This window comes from Anser cygnoides, chromosome 1 (genome assembly GCF_040182565.1).
Source record: "Anser cygnoides isolate HZ-2024a breed goose chromosome 1, Taihu_goose_T2T_genome, whole genome shotgun sequence".
Taxonomy (NCBI): Eukaryota; Metazoa; Chordata; class Aves; order Anseriformes; family Anatidae; genus Anser; species Anser cygnoides.
The window spans coordinates 209,198,336-209,215,029 of NC_089873.1; the positions used below are offsets into that span (position 1 = coordinate 209,198,336).

At 53.2% G+C, this 16,694-nt stretch overlaps 1 protein-coding gene across 4 annotated transcripts in view; it reads left to right on the forward strand.

The window, feature by feature from the left end:
• The first annotated feature begins 5,303 nt into the window (after window positions 1-5,303).
• LOC136789655 (glycerophosphodiester phosphodiesterase domain-containing protein 5-like) overlaps window positions 5,304-16,694 on the forward strand; it is a 33,788-nt gene continuing 22,397 nt past the window's right edge. For 2 of the 4 annotated variants that reach the window (XM_066989997.1, XM_066990003.1), the window contains exon 1: window positions 6,899-7,033. The gene's annotated coding sequence lies outside the window, so the exon portion shown is untranslated. Of the gene's footprint in view, window positions 5,612-6,898; window positions 7,034-11,468; window positions 13,135-16,694 lie in introns of those variants that run through there. The other 2 variants (XM_066990000.1, XM_066989998.1) reach the window with 2 other exon arrangements.

Here is a 16,694-nt window from a genome sequence, read left to right on the forward strand (position 1 = left end):
TGGGTGCTGGAAGTCCAAGAAACCAAGCCTAACGTGAAGAGGACTTTCCCAGGTCAGCCTCCTGGCGCTGGGAGCCCTGCCGAGCTCTCACAAGCCATTTGGGTGCTGAGCCCCACGTCGGAGGGGGAAGAAAAAGGGAACGTCTGGAAGGGGGAGCTGGCAAACTAGTTGGTGGTGGCACTGCTGCGATGTGCATCCCATGTCCATGTCCTTGTCCCATGAGAGCCCGGCAGCCAAACTGTGTCATCCTGCATCCTGCTGCTCCCCTCGTGAAACTTCACAAAGCCGGGCACCAGGCAGACCGGAGGGCCTGGTAACGTACCCCAAAAGTGCCTGAAAAAGTGGTAACGGGGCTGGTGGCTCTGCCAGTATTTCCCTCAACACCATTACTTGAGTGTTTATTTTATTTTATTTTATTTTATTTTATTTTATTTTATTTTATTTTAGTCCCATGGCAAAGGAGAGGAGCTTGTGCAGAGTTCCTGGTTGAAACCTCGGGGCTGCAAAATGCTTCCCAACCCCAGTCCTCTCATCCCACTGCTGCCTTTTTTTTCCACCTGCACGGGAGGGAAATGTACCTCTGATTATCTCAGAGGGGTGTCCCAAGGCTAAATATGCACTGGGACTCACAAAACCTGCCCTGGATCTTTAAACTTTTACTTTTTCATACCTAAATTTAACGTTTTCACTGGTGGGAACAGTTCTGCAGGGTCTTATTATTTGGGAGCGAAGTGGGGGGAATGAGCAGGAGCAGAGGCAATACGCTGGTAGGTACAAGAGAGGAAGAGAGGTTTATTATCGCAAGCATCAGGGAAAACTGCTGCACTTTATATAAGTGATGTTTTTCCTGCATCCCTGATTTTTATTGCCCAGAAGGGTCCCAAGTTTTGGTCCCGAGGCTCATCTTTTGGGAGAATTTAGAGCTTGAACTCCATGAGCTTGCCGGGCTTAACCTGGCTGCTCCCCTCCAATTCCTGGGGCTGTGCTGCCCTCTCCGGGCAGCTGCACTGGGGATAATTCCTCTTTGTGTTCCCCTGCTGCCACTGCAAGGCTCCAAGTTTGGAGGCTGAAGGCAGGCAGCACACCCCAGCAGGCATCAGGAGATGGTTGTGGTGCTCCAGCACGGTCCTTGGCCACCATCCCACGTCCTCCACCTCCATCTGGTCGAGGTTTGTGCCACGGTCTGGAGGAGGCGTCCTGCACCTCACCTTGAGAGCTGGGCGTTGAGGAGTGCCTGCGCCTCTGGAGCAGGGGAACAAAGGTGGGGAAAGGGCTGGAAGGCAGGTGCTGAGAGGAGAGGCTGAGGGCACCTGGGTGGAGAAGAGGAGGCTGTGGGGTGGCCTCGCTGCTCCCTGCAGCTCCCTGAGGAGGGAATGCAGAGAGAGAGGCACTGGCTTCTGCTCCCTGGGCACCGACGTTGGGTTACGTGGGAATGGCACGGAGCTGTGCCAGGGGAGGCTCAGCCTGGACAGCAGGAAAAGTTTCTTTACCATGAGGGTGCTCAGACACTGGCACAGGCTTCCTCGGGAGGTGGTTGATGCCCCAAGCCTGCCAGCATTCAAGGGGCGTTTGGAAAATGCTCTCAGGAATGTGCTTTAATGTTTGGTTAGCCCTGAGGAGAGGAGAGGAGAGGAGAGGAGAGGAGAGGAGAGGAGAGGAGAGGAGAGGAGAGGAGAGGAGAGGAGAGGAGAGGAGAGGAGAGGAGAGGAGAGGAGAGGAGAGGAGAGGAGAGGAGAGGAGAGGAGAGGAGAGGAGAGGAGAGGAGAGAGAGAGGAGAGGAGAGGAGAGGAGAGGAGAGGAGAGGAGAGGAGAGGAGAGGAGAGGAGAGGAGAGGAGAGGAGAGGAGAGGAGAGGAGAGGAGAGGAGAGGAGAGGAGAGGAGAGGAGAGAGAGAGGAGAGGAGAGGAGAGGAGAGGAGAGGAGAGAGCAGAGAAAAGAGAGCAGAGCAGGGAAGAGAAGAGAGAGAAGAGAGAGAAGAGAAGAGAAGAGAAGAGAAGAGAAGAGAAGAGAAGAGAAGAGAAGAGAAGAGAAGAGAGAAGAGAAGAGAAGAGAGAGAAGAGAAGAGAGAGAAGAGAAGAGAAGAGAAGAGAAGAGAAGAGAAGAGAAGAGAAGAGAAGAGAAGAGAAGAGAAGAGAGAGAAGAGAAGAGAAGAGAAGAGAAGAGAAGAGAAGAGAAGAGAAGAGAAGAGAAGAGAAGAGAAGAGAAGAGAAGAGAAGAGAAGAGAAGAGAAGAGAAGAGAAGAGAAGAGAAGAGAAGAGAAGAGAAGAGAAGAGAAGAGAAGAGAAGAGAAGAGAAGAGAAGAGAAGAGAAGAGAAGAGAAGAGAAGAGAAGAGAAGAGAAGAGAAGAGAAGAGAAGAGAAGAGAAGAGAAGAGAAGAGAAGAGAAGAGAAGAGAAGAGAAGAGAAGAGAAGAGAAGAGAAGAGAAGAGAAGAGAAGAGAAGAGAAGAGAAGAGCCCCCAGGGTGCATGTCTGAGCATCAGCAGGGTGGGTGCCTGCAGGTGCCCTCGTGCTTCCCCAGGTCTAACGGGGCCTTCTGGTGGCCCCATACTCACTAAGCGTGATTAGAGGGAAGGGACCTGTCACCACTGTGCTGTGACAGCTGGTGGGTTTGATAGGTATTGGCACCAGCATCAGGGCCTGCTTAGAGCTATGGGATGAGTGCAAGGTGGCTTCCCCTGTCCTGCTCAAGCTAAAGTCCTCTAGTGGTCTCCAGGACTCGAGCACACTGGGATTGTGCCATAAAGGGCCATGGGCAGAAGGGTGAGAAGCCTCTGGAGAGGTCAAGTGCCACCAAGCACAGCCTGGGCCGTTGGAAACATCGAAACTGGAGCACCAAATCTGAGCCCCTCCAAACTCAGTGGGGCTCAGGAGCAGCTGGTGCTGGTCCCTAAAGGGCGCCCAGCCATGGGGTTTGTAACCCAGGGGTGGGGGAACCTCGCTGTGACGTCCCTGCTGGGTGTAGCAGGGTGTCCCTATAACCCGGGGGCCACCAGAGAAGGGACAAACGCCTTGGTCCAGATTGACCCACTGAATCTGGAGGAGCGTGAGGCAGGAGGCAGTGCAGAGCAGCAGAGCAGGCAGAAAACAAAGCAAAACTTCTCTGTGTTCTTTTCCCGACATCCAGCGGTGTCTCCCCCACCTCACTCTGCTCAGGCACAGAAACGTTTGGCATTTTCCTGAGCTTTTCCCAGGGGTTTTCATTCCTCGCTGCTCCTTGAATCTGCTTCACTGAGACTTCCTTGGACCTTTGGGTTATCACAAGTTGCATCCTCCTGTTTGACCTGCATTGCAAACTCCTAGTTTCTGCTGGGAAAGAGCAAAATGATGACTAAAAGACAGCCATGAAACAGAGAAGAAGAAAGGAGAGGACAGGCTTTCACCCTTTTTTTGTAATGCCATGCAAGCCGGACCACAATGCAGCAGCACCAGCCCCATGAAGGAGAGTAGGCAATGGAGTTACAAGAGGCAGAGGGCTTGTTGCTGTGGGAGGGAGAGCTTTGGGGTGCAGCGTGAAAGCTTCCCTGGCCATACCACAGCCTGTATTTGTGCTCCCTGCAGCTGGGTGTTGCGTTGGGCTGTAGGATAAATCTGTGTGGTCCCAGCTGGCTGCCTGCCCGAGGGATGTAGCTCATTAGGAGAAGATGCTCAAAGCCCAGCTGTAAGTCCCAGGGCTCAGGAGAAACTGCCTGGCTGCCTAAAGCTGATTTTTGATTTAAATTCTGTCGCTTTCGGTAAAGTGTGCAGCCAGCAGGTCACGGGCTGTAGAAGAAACCTCTGGCACGTCTACATGGGCTTTGCTCCTCCTTTGCTCAGCATGAAGCTGCCCTCAGAGTCTTTACATTCAGACATGCCCCGTGTCGAGGGTCTGGAGGTATCTCTGCCCGGGGCCTCTGGGCCTGGCCCCGGGCACCCCTGAGCAGAGCCTGGCTCCGGCCTCTCGGCACCTCCCGGCAGTGCCGGTGGCCATGGCTGGCAGCCCCCGGAGCCTCCTCTGCTCCAGGCCCAGCAGCCCCAGCTCTCGCAGCCTCTCCTCACGGCAGAGGTGCTCCAGGCCCTTCGGCACCTCGGGGGCCCTGCGCTGGGCTCTCCCCAGGGTGCCCAGCTCTGGCTGGGGCTGGGGGGCCCAGCGCTGGGCCCAGCACTGCAGGGGCGGCCTCAGCAGCGCTGAGCAGAGGGGAAGGATCACCTCCCTCGGCCTGCTGGCCCTGCTCTGCCCCAGGCAGCCCAGGAGACCACGAGGCCTCTGAGCGCCAAGGGCACGTGGCTGCCTCCCATTCCACCCGGTGCCCACCAGGACCCCCAGGTCCATTTTTGCAGAGCTGCTGCCCAGCTGGGGGCCCCCAGCACATCCTGCTGCAGGACTTTGTGCTTCTCCTTACTGAACCCCTGCTCCTTTCCACCCCCAGCCCATCGCTAACTGGACCGTCTGCCTTTCGGTGGGACACAGCTCCCTGCAAAAGGCAGACTTGCCTGCTGTGCTGCCACAGGAGAACAACCCCAGGGGAGAGCAGGGGCTGAAGTCCCCTCCTGCCCTCCTCCTGTATCGTTCCTGCCCATAAACACTGCAGTTTCTGTGGTTAATCTTAGGGGGACCTCGCTCCCTGCACGAGTCACCTGCTGTCAAGGCTCCGCAGCAGCTCCTTGTGCAACCCTACGGAGCAGGGACACAAGCTCAGCCTGGGGGTGACCGACCCCATCGATACAAATGTCCCAAGCCACTGGGGGACAGTGGTAGGATGAAAATGTGATTATTTCTCACCAAAATGCAGCCCGGGACTCTGCATCTAGTCAGGCACCTGGGCACCGAGATGTCCCTGCTCCCGGCGCTCCCTGTTTGTGCCGTTCCCCCGCGGTTTTATCTTCTCCTGACACGAATAGAGGCAAAATTCAGCGGAGTTCAAGGCTGATATCCCCGAGCCGGGCTGTTACGGCTCCAGCCCCCGCAGATGCCCTCTTTATGGGCTCATAAACCTCAGGGCAGGGCTCCAGCAGGTCCTGGTGCAAAGCAGGTCTGGATGAGGTCCATCACGTGGAGCGTGATAACAACCCCGCTCGCTTGCTCTCCCTTCAATGTCAGCTGCTGGAAGGGCTGGGACACCGGCCGGGACACCGGGCAAGGATTTTCTGGTTGAGATAAGCTGCTGAACTCTGAGCCAAAGATACCGCAGGCAGAGCAGCCCCCGCCCTGCCCCTACGTCATCTGCCAGGTGATCGCAGAGCAAACCGAGGGCTTTGCGTCTCTGCACCCAGAGGAAAGGGCAGGATGCAAAAGCACGCTGGTATTTTGGAGGGGGGGGGGGAAGCAGGGATATTTGCTGGTTTGGGGTAGGGCTTTGGTTGTGTTTTCAGTGATGGTCCTTTCCTTTTTCATGGTCTGCCCTTTGCTGCAGGGAGGAGTTTTGTGCTGATGATGTTGCTCAGCCCTGTCCCCTTTTTCCCCACATACCCAATGGAGCCTGTCCACACCTTGAGGATGCAGCAGCTGGAGGAAAGGCAGCCCGGGCAAGGACCGCAGTGAAACTGGGCTCAGCACAGCCACAAGCACACCGCTCAGGAGGATAACCCAGCACATCAACCCCAGAGACTAAAACTGCTGGACACCCACCTGTCAGGTACCTGGGGAAGCTGCTCTTGCTGCTCCCTGCATCGTATCAGTGCCATCAGGCTTCTCAGTCTCACCCTTCCCTGCCCTCGCTATCAGTTTTCCAGAAATCAGACCATAAACCAAGTAATTTATCTACAGGCTTGCACACAGCCCCACGCCGTGCCTCTACCCCAGCCAGCTGAGTGTTAGCTTGAAGGTGGTCAGGAATAGAAACAAGCAGCAACAGAAACAGCTGCTTCTGCCTTCGGCAACCTTTTGTGGCTCCCTCATTATTTAATATTCTAACTCCAAAGGAAAATGATGGTACTGTAGGATCTAGTGCTATCCAAGGATTACCAGTACTGCTTTTACAGTGGAACTGTTATATGCCCTTTGCTCGTCATTAGGTTTCAGAGTGAATCAGGCTGTCATCTCTGTGGCCCATCTTCTAATCAAAAGTTTACATTTGTAATGTGATCTGCCTAAAAAACACTGGGCCATCATTTCTGCCCCCTTCTTCTCCTCTCCATTTAGACAGCAGTTTGCTGAATTTTCTTTTCAGGGACCTTCTCTTCATCCAACAGGAAAAATCCCAGTGTAAAAAGTGATGGGGATGAAAAGCCTGCAGTGGTGGCATTTCAGGCAGCCCTTTGGGGCAAGGGGGGATTTTTTTTTTTTGGTCTCTTGTGCAGTGGAGAACTAAATAGAAGTTGGAGCTGTGTAAGGTAAGCCTTATAGCCTGAGAAACTTCACGGATATCCCTCCAAAAGGCCACCATGCATTGGAAGTTACAAAATTCAACCGCACAAACTGCTTTTGTTGCACTGATCTGCCCCTCACCCCCTCCCAAGGGAGTTATGTCTCTAATAGGATTAAGATCTTAAAGCCAAAAACCATTGCAAAATAAAAAATAAATAAAATAAAATAAAATAAGCACTGTTTGCATCTGGGGCTGCTCAGAAATTGTGTGCTACAGATTCATGCCCCGGGCTCATGGCTGCAGGAGATGCTTTCCAGGAGGAAGCTTGTTAGTTTTAATTCTGAAGATCAGCAATGTCTTGCCCAAATCGCCTTTGGGATATCTCCTCGAATCCCACCCTGCGGACACATAATTCTGCCAGGGCAGCGTTTTAACACCAGCCTCTCACATTCTGGGTGGGCAGGGCGTGGGACGGATCAAACCCGGCTTCACCCACGAGTCCCCAGCTCCTCCAGGAGTCATGCCCCCATCCCATGATGGGATTTTAATTTTCCCAGCCTCGGGGGGCTGAATTTATGAAGCCTCACGTGGCCCCTCCTACGGTGGGAGGGACGGCTCCGGCAGCCTCCCTAACACTGGGTGTCACACAGCGGTGCCACCATTCGAGTCCTGAGTGTCACGAGCAGAGGACACAGCGATCCAAGAGCAGCAGAAAGCAAAAAATAACCCCTCCATGTGCGTCCCGGCGAGGTGAGTTACCTCCAACGTCCTCGTGCTAAAGATTCCCCCCACCTATGTGAAATGCATACCTCCTTGCCCGTTCCTGCCTGCCCTAAAAGTTAGCTTTGCGAGGGGGAAGGTGGATTTTTAGGACTTTTCTTGTATTCTTCGGAGTTTTGAGAGTGTTGGTTGGCGTCCGACAGCGGGGCGATTGTCGCAGCTGCTGCCTGGGTGGCAGAGAAACAAAGCCCGAAAAGCAGGAGGATGGGGAGAAGAGGGAACAAAAGGGGATTATTTGCAAAGGGGGGTGTTCCCGGTGACTTCTTGGAGAGAAAAAGGAGTTTAGGAGTCCGGCTTCGCTCTGGCACCCCTGCCAGAGAAGTTTGCCGTCACCTGTTGAGGGGAGGAAGGGGAGCTGGGGAGAGACGTGAGCGGTGGGTGGCCGGTGGGGCTGCTGGAGCCGGGGGCTGGTGGGAGGGAGCTGGCGGCTGAGCATTTGTAATGCCTCGGATAAAGGGCTGTTTCCATAGTAAACGGGAGAAAGGAGCCTCTCTTTCTTTCCGCGAGCTTGCCCGGCGTGTGAACAGGGAGGTCGTCCCGGGAGCAAATAAGCCGTGAAAGGGCAAACATCTGGGAAGAGCTGCAAATCATAGAGACCTGGTAGGGATGGCTGGAAGGGGGCAAAGGCTCTCGGGTCTGCCACCCGCTGCGAGCCAGCTCGGATGGGCGACCTCTTCCCTTCCCCAGGCTGCGTGCCCTGGTGCAGGGCTGCGTGCTGGTGTAAATCAGGAGCAGCTCGGTTAGCTGGTGTCAACGCGGGGACCAATTGGGGTTGGATAACGCAGATTTCATCTGGCTGGAGGTCCAGAGGGTGTACATCACCCTCTCTTCCCTCCTACTTTTTCTTTGGGAATCCAGGTCTCCCAAGGGAGTCTCTCTCTGGACTTATTCTCTGGCACATGACACCAGGTGGAAGGGTAAAGGAGAAGGGAAATAATTTCCTACAGCTGCTCAAAGAGTTTAGCTGCATTTAACAAAAGAAAATGCAGAATGTGCTGTGGGACCAGCTGGATTTTAACTGAAAAAATGCTCTGCATGCGAAGGGAGCCAAAGCTGCCTCTTTGCAACTTTGCAATTGAAATGTTTAAAAGGTGTGCAGGGTTTCCAGGGCGACCTGGAAACTTTGCGGAGAAATAGAAAGCTGGGTTTCACAGCCGGTCCCGTGGCTTTCTTACCACAGAATCACAGAATATGGCATGGCATTGGACCGAGGAGGTGACTGGATGGTGTCTTTTGGGCTTGAGGTGTCATTAGGGGTGATGAAAAAGCAGCTCTTTAATCTTGGTGATCACTTGCTGCAGGACTGCGTGTGTCTTAGCAAGTTCCTCTGTGCAAATAGTTGATGTATGGTGGTGTTTAGTGTGATAAAATAACAGCCAAGACACACAAGAAGCATTATTTCTCTACATTTGTAGCTTTGGGGCAATGAGGCTTTGTTTGCTTGCTGTGCAAGAACCCAGAAGCTTCAGAAAAATATTTGTAATAATTGTGTGCAAGCGGCTTCTGAAGGCATCACCCATCAGCTGAGGTGCCCTAACCCGGCACATGGGCTCCTGCATCCTCCCCACGTGGAGCAAATCCTGCCCAAGTGACCTCTTGGTGGCTTGGGACGGGAAGGTCTTGGACTATTTCAGAGAAGAGTGGATAGGATAAGAAGTTGGGAAGATCCTTTGGGCTCCAGATCCCACAGGAAGGGAGGCAACGGATGGAGCAGCTCGGAGAGGATGCCTGCGATGGGCTTCACACCAGGCTGAGCATGGGCTCGGCTCGGACACCCTGTGCAGGGGAGCAGAGGAGGCTGCCCGAAGGAGGAACACCTCTGCAGGCAGGACACGGCACGGGAACAGCTCGAAGCACTGCCGTGTGCCTGCATGCTCGGGCTGGAGCCTCGCTGCTTGCGTAGACCTGTTGTGGAGCCAGTCCCCTCCTTACCCTCCCGCCTCATTTCCTCCCTTCTCAAAACTAACTGCAAAAAGCAATCCCTCATCCCTCCCGCCTCCATCTGCTCTAATTAAGCTGGAGGCCTCTGGAAGGTGTTCAGCCCCCCGTGGTACCGAGCTGCTGTGACTACCTCGGGTCCATCCCCTGCCGCTGCACAATTTTGCAGCCGCTCTTAATCACAGGACTTATTTTGGAAGGTCTCCAGAGTCCGAGAACTAAAAGCCACTTTAGAAAAGAAGGGGAGGGGGGAGGAATTGGCAGGAGCAATGGCTTTTTAAAAGGCTACTTATTTCTTAAGATGTACTTGCTACTGATTAACCTTTGCTCCGTGATTGCTTTAATTGATTCATGCCTTAAAGCGGTCTGAGAGGTTCTGCGGGGTCAGCGCTCTCCGAAGTGCTCCGTTTCTCTGAAAACTTCTTAAAGCTTCTTGCTTAGGCAAATCCCAATTTGGGCGTGAAATGCAGGTGAACGGCTCTGATCCATTTTTCTTCCCCTTCCCCCAAACTACACAAGCAGTGCTTTACCTCTTCCTTCCCTCGCCTGCTGCCAGGCTGTGCCTGTGTTACTGTGTTATGGTGACTGTTGGTTGGGGCTTGATGTTTTGGGGCCATTCCACAAGAATGAGGCACTACAGCATTGGGAACTACCGCCTTCAATCAGCCTGTTGAACTTCTGTGGTCCCCGTGACTGCTTCCTTTAACCATGCATGGAGAAATCCTGCATTTCTTCCTACTGCAGCGGGGACAGACCCAGAGCAAAGGCAGGGTTTCCAGGCAGCAATGGGCTTTGGTGCCCAAGGGCCATACTTAAATCGAGGCAACCTGGGAGGCCCAAGAAATGGTGCTTGGGATTTTTGGGTTGGAGTGATGAATGTCCTTACGTCTTGGGCTGGATTCATGCCCTGGCACTCTGGCTGTGTTCATCCAACCTGTTCAAGATGCCTGCTCTTGGATGGGTTGAGTTGTACCCATTCCTCTTCACTCCTTGTAACCACTCAAACACGGAGGAGATGGGTCCTAAAGGAATTAAAACAGAGGAATTGAAACACCCACCACAGACTCTATGGCTAAATAAATTACCCTCTTCTGATCTGTTGGGATGTGAGCGCTGCTGGGTGTTGACCCAGCAGAGCCAACCATACCCTAGGTCCTGAGGTTGTCCATCGGGGTCCTGCACGCTGGTTTTCTGCACGAGGTGGTGCCCATGCGATGAAAACCACCATGCACCTGCCTTGCTGAGCAGGCCCTGGAGATTTTCACGATGGGTGAAAAAGAAATGAGCTGTGAAGTCGTCATCTGCTGCTTTCACCGTGCTTTCAGCACGCCCTTGCCCCATGGAAAATGGCACAGGGAATGACTGCTGATGGAGATGTTCATGAGGGGGAAAAGGAGGCTCTGGGTGATGGCTCCACCACACTGGGAGGCTGGAACCAGGATGGGGATCTTGGGCGTGGATCTTGAGTGTCAGGCCATCCTTTCCCTAAATCCCTTCAAAACTATCCTGCGATGACTTATGCAGAAACGCGTAGCACTGAATTAGCCAGAAAGGGGGGTGCGCTGGGAACAGTGGGGCGGCATTGTTACGGGGTAAAAACGGGCCAGCCCTGATGCATATGGATGCTGCGGATAGCTGAATAGAGAAACCTCCGGCCGACGGCGTGGAAAGCGTCCCTTCCTCCCCTCCTTGCAGGGCTGTTTTGCTCCAAACCCTGAACTTTAACACGGGCAGCCCGCGGGAGGGCCGGCGCTGGGGGCTTCGGGGCGGTGACCGTCCAGGGCCCCCGTCCTTTGTCCTGGCTGAATAGGGCTCTGCAGAGCCGCCGGCGGAGGTATGTGATCTGCAGACCTCTTTTCTTCTCCCCCTTTTGGCCGACTGACAAAGTCTTCCCTTGGAGATGGCGCTGGCGGCATTGCGCTGCCCTCAGCAGGGCTGGGGGGGCCGGCGGGGGTCCCCCACGCTGCGTCCCCATCTCATCATCTCCCCTGAGCAGTAGGGCACAAAGAGCCGCTTAGGAATTCCCAGGAGCAGAGTGGGAGCCGAGCCAGGATGTGCTGAACTGCACAAAGTGGGATTTATCTTCAAAGGAATGTTTCCCCCCTTTTCTGAGCACCATTTTTAATTTTTTATTTTTTTTTTGGCTTCCAAGGGATTTATTCCTCCTCCTTCCCCAGCCCTTTTTTCTTCGCTGTGGCCACTTTTCAAGGGTGGCGGAGACTTCTTGGAGAGCTGGGGGCCACCCAGGGGCACAGCCCCAGGCTGAGCTCCACGTGTGACCTGAGACCGTGCTGAACACAGCCCCATGCCCTGCACCACCTGCAAAGTTGCTATGAGCCAGGTGAGGACAAAACCCTCCTGTTGACCACGCCGAAATGTGGGGAGCAGCTTCCTCTCAAACCAGTCGCTTTGAGTTTCAGGCTTGTTTTCAGGCTTGACCTGTAGGTAGGATCTCCCCAGTGCTCCCCATTCGCTCTTGGCATGACCAAAATGACATGTGGACACGGACATCTCATAGAATCACAGCATCATTAGGGTTGGAAAAGCCCTCCAAGATCATCTGGTCCAACCATCCCCCTACCACCAATGTCACCCACCAAACCGTGTCCCTGATCTCGGGGCTGTCGGCTGCCTTGTGACTGGGGCCGACATCTGGCTTCAACCACCTCCTTGTGCTCACAGCTGGAAGCTCACAGTTCCCGACCCTTTTGGGGGCTAATTTCTGCCTTTGCCCACCTGTAGTGCCCAGAGGAGGGAATCCAGCTCCCCCAAAAGACTGGACATCCATATAACGGACATGTTGAGCAATGTGGGGCTGTAGCCCAAGCTCATGGGTTACAAATCAGCTATATGAAGGCTCTCAGGGTAAAAAACAGAAGAAAGGAACTGCTGATGGCCCAGCAATGGGGCCAGAGCTACCTGTGTGCCACCCCACATGTGGTGGGGCAATGCCGTGGCTGTTCCAGGGTGTTTTGGGGGGCTGGCCACCATGGTGGCTAGTGGCCTGAAGAGGCAGGGCAGGTGAAGACACCGGGAATGGCTGCCCAGGGAGTGTCCTCTGGTTCTAGGGGGGACGAGTCTCATGTAGGGAGGCTCGAAGCCCACCCCAAGCTCTGGTCTAGCAGGTAATAACCCCCACAAGGTCCTTTAACCCCAAATTTGATGCTGTGCAGTGCATCATGCCTCTAGGGATATGCAGCAAAGTACCACAGGACAAAAAGAAGCCTTGCTTCTGCATTAATGGATATTTAATGCCACACAGCATTTCCCTCTTCACTTTAAGCAAAAAAAATCTCCTGTCCCAGCCGGGACATCCCGCCTCATCTGCTGCTGCTCCAGCATCGCGTGCGAGATGCTGGCTGCTCAGCGGGGGATTTCTCAACCCTTCAGCTTTCTCGTGGGCGTGAATGAAACGAGCCTGAAAGGGAAGTTTGGGAAGCGATGCGATCCTGGGGCTCGTTGCAAGTGGAGCCCTTTAACACCCCGATATCTGGCAGCCCTGGTGTGCAGATCTGGGCTCTCCTGGGGCACTACCCCTGGTTCTGCACCTACATAGTCCCACCTTGTTTCCAGGCCTTATAATTCGTCTTCTAGGAGAAAGAAAGAGCCATGTCCTATGAGTGAATGTCGACCTTTTATTTTATTTTACTTGAGTTTTCTGATGTTTTTCAGGCCCTTCCATGGCTGAACTGGACCCTCTCCACATTTTAGCTCATGACAAATTACAGGAAAGAGACACCACAGCATAAAAACCTGCTACGTTTGGGTCAACACTTGATGTCAGAGTTTAGGACTTTATTATTCTCAGCCAGAATTTTCTCTCCCCCATTTCTCCCCTTGGCCCTGGAGCATCCCCTCCCTGGAGGAACGAGCCCCAGGGCAGGGGTCGGTGCAGCTTCTGCCCTCTCCTCCTCTTGTCCCCCCATGATGGAGGGGCTGAAGCTTCAGTCCTTGGGGTCCTGGAGACCTGAGACTGGCATGGGCTGAAGGCTGGGGGTGGCCTTCACTCGAGTGGTGCGGTGGAAGCTTCTGGAAGGACAGTTGGGGCTGGTGGAACCTTCCGTGAGGAGGGTTGGGGCGGGCAGGACTTCCCAGAAGGACAGCGGGGTGAGCTGGGTGGACCTTTCTGAAAGGTAGGTGGGCTGGAACCTCTCTACAAGCAACTGGCAGGCAAAAATAATTCAAACCCCGACCCGACGGGACAGCTATGCTGGGATTTACCTCCTGTTCCCCCTCAAAGGAAAATTTCTGTAGATGAAAGCATCCCCATACGTGCCAGTCCTACACCTTTGCTCCTCGAAGATGGAGGGACTGGGGCAGCAGGCGAACCTCTGCAGACCCAAAACCACGCGGCCCTTTTGGGAAGTCTCCGTGTAACGAGGGATGGCTCCAGCCAAAAGTCCAGCCAATGCTGTGGCACTTGGGAAGTCTTTCTCCACCCCTTCTTTTTCTTCTTCCTTTTATTTTTATTTTTATGTCAAGCCACTAAGCTACTATTCATTGCCTTTATTCTAAACACTCATTTTGCTCCTAGCAGGAAAGAGGGAAAAATCTATTGTAGTGCTGTGAGGCCCTTTGACAAACACGACAATTTCCCCTTGCCTGTTTCAACACAAAACTGAAAGCATTTGCACAAAATCCATCGCACATGCTCTGAGGCTTGGCCAATAATTTCCTAGGCACGCATTCGTAGAGGCAGCCCGCAAAGTGCTTTGAAGATGAAGAAAACCAGCTGTGATTTGTGATGGTGATGATTAGGATTAGACGAGGGTTCTGCAAGAGGTTGTGGATAATGAGTCAACCCCGGGGCTGGGGACAAACTTGGTCAAAACGCGAGAGCGTACTGTGAGAGTTTCTTGAAGTGAAGGGAGACCAAACAATTTTTGGGGAAAGGAGAGGTTTAAAAAGAAGTAATTTGGGCTAAAACGTGGTTCAACTTTGAAGCGTTCCTTCCTATGATGAGCCCTCTGAAATAAAGGCAGGGATTAAGGTACCTTTTCTGCTCCAGACTCTCATGGATGATGCCTGGCTTTGCTCTGAGGTGAGCCCATCACCATCGGAGTGATGTCTGCTTCTCCACGCAGGGATATGTGCAGAAGCCTGGGGCTGGCAGAAGTGTTTCCAAAACCGTACCGATCATCCTCATCAATTGGGGTTCCTGTAGGGCTTGTCAAGTTGACCCCCACCTCCACCCCAAAATATATGGTTGGTTGCCTCGGAAAATCCATTTGCCTGCATCCTCAGATGAATCCTGGTCTAACCAGCCAGTGTGGCTCGTGTTGAGCAGGGTACAGCACCCCTTCCCAGCACAACTCATGCTGGATGGCTGACCTTTGAGCCCCAGCACCAAGACTGCTCTGTAAGTCCCTCTGCAACCCGAAGAGATGCAAAGCTTCATCTGTATTTTCAGGTTCATTTGTCTGAAGCAGGCGTGATTATTTATGACCGTTCAAACTGCGGAGGCATATTGCAAAACACGGGACATTAACCTTGCTGGAAACCTCCCCAGAGCTCTGAGAGCCACAGCCACTGCATGCTGGAGGTGTACAACAGCACACAAAATGAAACGAGTATTGTTCCTGCAGCCACGGGAGCACTTATTCCTCATTAACCCCTTCTCTTTCCATGTTCATTCATTATTTTCTGGGGTAAGGCCCAGCATTTCTGTGTGCTGAGGGCTGTCATCTGCCTCAAACCAACAGCTAATCAGTCCTCAGGGCTACTTTGCACACACTCGAGTCGAGCTGCACATCCTCCCTGGGATCCCACGCAGAAGCAAGGCATAATTAGGGCTAATAAAGAAGCTGTTGAATGTCTTGCTGATAAATTATAATTATCACCTGCCAGGGAAAGGAAAGGATGTATATCCCGTATCACGGGGAGGTGTTGACTAGTCGTGTTTCAAATCAACCTTCTTCCTTCCCTGTGTCAAACCTCTTCTGTGCTCTGAAAAGAAAGTGAAGGCTGATGGCAGTAGAACAAGAGGAAACCAAGGCTGTGATCCAGATCCTTGGGCACACTGTGGGCTGGAAATGCAGGTTTAAGGGAGGCTCTTTGCTGAGTTTTCTGGCTGGTGGCAAGGTCTGTGTGCAGCTCATGGGGACGGTGACCAACCAGCACCATGTCTGGATGTTGATTTTAATCCTTCTGATTTGTTGGTGTGATAATGTTGAAGATTCCCAGGTGGAGGGGCAGGGTGTGATGTCCCCAGAGAGCAGAGGGATGGCACTGGGGGTCCCTGTGCCAGGCGACTTCAGTGGCATCTCCACCATCAGGTGAAGGAGCTGCAGGCGCTGGGAAGGCTCAGCCTTGGCACAGGGTTTACTTTCTCTCCAAATTCTGTCCAAATCCCTTAGAAATGGGATGGGCAAAGCAGGGATCACCCCTACCTGCCGCCTGCATCAGGCTTCACAAGGCATCATGATGCTGAGGAGAAAGCATGGACTTCAAAGCCTCAAGGAGAAAGCTATAGGTGATGCCAGGTTTGGCTTCTGTACCTGTTTACCACTCAGAAGATGAGTTCCCCAGCTCTAAGCATCAAATAATAATAATAATAACAATAATAAGGCAAGGATCCTCTCCTTGCTCGTGCACTTGCCTCTCCAGCCAGCTCTGCTTGCACTACCTTCTGCATCCAGGCTTTGCAGCTGAATATATTTCCCAATTTTTTCTCCAGCTCATTTCTCCACCACCCCCCGGGCTAGTTCTCATGCTTTTCCTCCCTCTCTGTCGAGCAGTGGGAAATGAGCAGCCCCGCTCAAATGCCTGCAATTACGGGGACTCTTATCTGTGAGCAAACAGTCTCTGTTTGCAAGGGAAAGACCTGAGGTCTCTTGGGATTATGGAGCTGGAAAACATGTGTTACTGCTGTCATGGCTCACTTGCTGAAGCCCTAAACTTTGCTCTCCTGCTGATGCATGTTTTCCTGCTTGCTCTTTGCTCCCATGGCTTTCCCAGTGAATGGATTTGGGGTATGCTGTCCCCTTTTTCCAGCCATTTACTTTTGCCTGGTGGAGCTGGGGAGGGGTTGCAGGCAGCCTCCAAGTTTTAGGAGCACTCTGCTTCAAATCTAGACCAAGCACTGTGAGGTCTCTTGCTGTGTCCTAACAATGGCTGAACTGCTCCAGATCCTCGTGTGGCCCTCCTGTCTTTTGGACTCTGCACCCACCATATGCTGCAATGTCCTTTGCCCCTTTATCCCAGTTGCTGGGTCCAGAAGCTGGGATATTATCTTTGTTGGGATCAGGTGCTAGTGAAGTCAAAGGCTTCAGTGCTTGATGTGGTCTGAGGCATTGCAGTTTCGGCCATACCTTGGGAGAGATGTTTCTGTGGCTTCTGAACGCCCCAGTGCAGCTGTAACAGCAGGCTGGAAATTTGGGAGCAAGGATGAGGTTGTGGGATGGAGGGTCATGGAGAAAGCGAAGGGGGGCAGAGGTGTGAGGAAGCTTGCATTAAATTAAACACGATATCTGAGGACACAGAGAAAGAGAAGGACGGGGAGGCTGAGGATTTGAACCCATTTGGAGCTGAGAGGGACATTTCTGCCTGCCCTTGTGTGAAAGGCCTGGTTTTCTTTATCCCTATCAACCCTTTCCTTTGAATTTACACATAAATGCCTTCTTTATTCGATATCTCAAGCATCTCCTGTGCTTTGCTCCCCAGTGGACCCAGCAGTCCCTTGCAGCCGTGGGGC